Below are 2697 nucleotides of genomic sequence, written 5' to 3' on the forward strand. Positions count from 1 at the left end.
AATAGCCTTCAAGTCCTTGAGACGTAACCTAGACAACCATTATCACCCTGACCCACACGGCAGAGATATCGCTGCAGAGAGGCTCCTGGGAAACAGTAATGGATCTGCTCAGCCGAGTGTCCTCTGCGAACAGTGATTTAAAGTTTCTGGAGACAGAGTCTGCTTTGTTGTCCATCCTAAGGTCAGGGTTGCAGGTATAGCCACCTCTCTAGATTTTAAAATCAGTGAAAACACCACTAAAGCAGGCCTTGTGGCATATAATTCCAGCACTGGGGACAAGGAAGGAAAATCAGGAGTTCAAGGTCACATTTGACTACACAGCAAGTTTAAGTCCGGCTAAGTCTTCAGGAGATTTGGTCACAAAATAAAATAAAAACAAGTACATTCTGGGTTTGGCCTCCATTTAAGGCATGGCTGCTACCTGAGCCTTTCTGCGTGTAGTGTTCACCGCTCACTGCTCAGGGAGACGGTGCACTTAAAGGAAGGACTGAGCAGAACTGGGCATGTAGTGAGCATGGGAAGAGAAAGTCGTCATCCAATGGCCACAAAATAGAGGCTTGTGTACAGCTTAGTACAGCACTTGCCTCGTATATCTGAGGCCCTAAGTCCTTTTCCACTCACTCCTCAGTGCTAGTACAGAAAAAAAAAAATCATGAAACATTTGAACAACTTCTGTGACATCTCAGTAAACAATTCTTGTGACCCAGCTTCTACTTCCTGGATGTTATTATCTGTTTCTATTTTAAAGCAATTAACTCCTTTCTTTCCTTCCTTCCTTCATTGTTTCTCCTTTTTTTCTTTCTTCTTGCATGTGTATGTGTATGTATATATGTGTGTGTGTGTGTGTGTACATGTACCAGTGTTCGAAAGTTTGTGTGTGCACACATGTGTATACATGTCTGTGAAAGACAGAGATTGGCATCAGGTGTCTTCTTCCATCAGTCTGTTTCCTTTTTAAACATGGCTTCCTCGTGACCCTACATGACCTGGAACTCCTGGGTTGAAAGATGTACACCACTTGACATTCTGAGGTGGGGTATCTCACTGAACAACTGAGTTTGCAAGCTCAGTAAGTCTGTCTAGGTAGCTTGCTGGTGAGATCTGGCCAGACTCTGGTGACCTTCTGTCTTCACCTCCTGAGTGCTGGGATTTCAGGTGGGCTACCATGCCCCCTCAACAGCTATGTGGATGCTGAAACTCACTTTACCCACTGAGCCATCCCCACAGTCCTAGATTCCACTTTACATTTCTTGAAAGATTTATTTATTTTATGTATGTGGGTACACTGTAGCTGTCTTCAGACACACAGTCAGTGCTCTTAATTGCTGAGGCATCTCTCCAGCCCTTGATTTCCTTTTAAAGTACGTGATTTGTCTCTGTGTTGCAAGAGCAATGGTGGGAAAAGCAGCTGGTGCCTTCCCTCAAGTCAAGGTAGTGATGATAGGAAACCATGCAAGTCACCATGGTGGTCTTCACTAGATTTCCATAGCCATTAGAGAAGCCAGTTTTCTTAGAAATGTGCTGGATGAAATGGTGTAAATTCTTTTATTAAACCTCAGCCTGGGGCTGGAGAGATGGCTCAGTGGTTAAGAGCACTGACTTCTCTTCCAGAGGTCGGGAGTTCAATTCCCAGCAACCACTTGGTGGCTCACAGCCATCTGTAATGGAATCTAATATCCTCTTCTGATGAGTCTGAACACAGTGACACTGTACTCACTAGAATTTGCCATGTAGACCAGGCTGGATTTGAACTCCTGGAGATCCACTTGCTTCTGCCTTGCACAGCTATGCCTAGCAGAATTGCAGTGTTGGGTTTTTGGGTTTTTTTGTTTGTTTTGTTTTGTTTTGTTTTAATTTGCCATATACAATTTTCTGCTCTTACAGAAATGTGATGGTTTAGTTACGCAAACAAACATTCCTACCCATATTTTTCAGTACATAAGCATCTATTTGAATTGCATTGTTAGGATATTTGTTTGAAACAGAGCTATCTGAAAGATGCATGGTGTGGAAGACACCTACCATCCCAGCATCCGAGAGGTGGAAGCAGAAGATCACAGTCATCCTTGGCTCCATGGTAAGTTTATGAACAACCAGAGACCCTGCCTCAAAACAACATAGATCTGAATAGACAGACTCATGTCAGAGGGAGCAGTGGTTGGCGCTGACGAGGATAAAATGTGACAGGCACAGGCTAGAGTTGTGGAGAATGGGAATCATCCGTAGTGGACTCAACTAGTAATTAAAGGTTTCTCCAAGAGTGGAGCGTTCGAAAATAAGATTGTGTGAGTCCGTAGGTGAAGGGGATGCGGTGCTTGTATCGGGCCAGTGCTCTGTGTCAAATGTCTTTTGCTCGGTTGCTCTCCATTGAACCTGGAGTTTCCTAATTGGCTAGGCCACTGACTGATGAACTCCAAAGAATCTTCTAGTGTGCTCAATGAACTCTTCCCAAGGTAGGAATGTCACTCAGCTGGGTAGAGTGCTCACCCAGCATGCACAGGGCTCTGGGCTGTATGAATTTGGCACAGTGGCACATGCTCATTGGTGGAGAATGTCTGAAACCCCATCACTTGGGAGGCGGAGGCATCTCTGTCTTGGTTGGTGTCAGGCGGTCCATTGCCTATGCAAAGACCATGAGGAGCAATGGAAAAGATACATGCCTTCTGAGGTTGGGGAGATGAGTCCGTGGGTTATGTG

Source organism: Micromys minutus (genome assembly GCF_963924665.1).
Source record: "Micromys minutus genome assembly, chromosome: 13".
Lineage (NCBI taxonomy): Eukaryota > Metazoa > Chordata > Mammalia > Rodentia > Muridae > Micromys > Micromys minutus.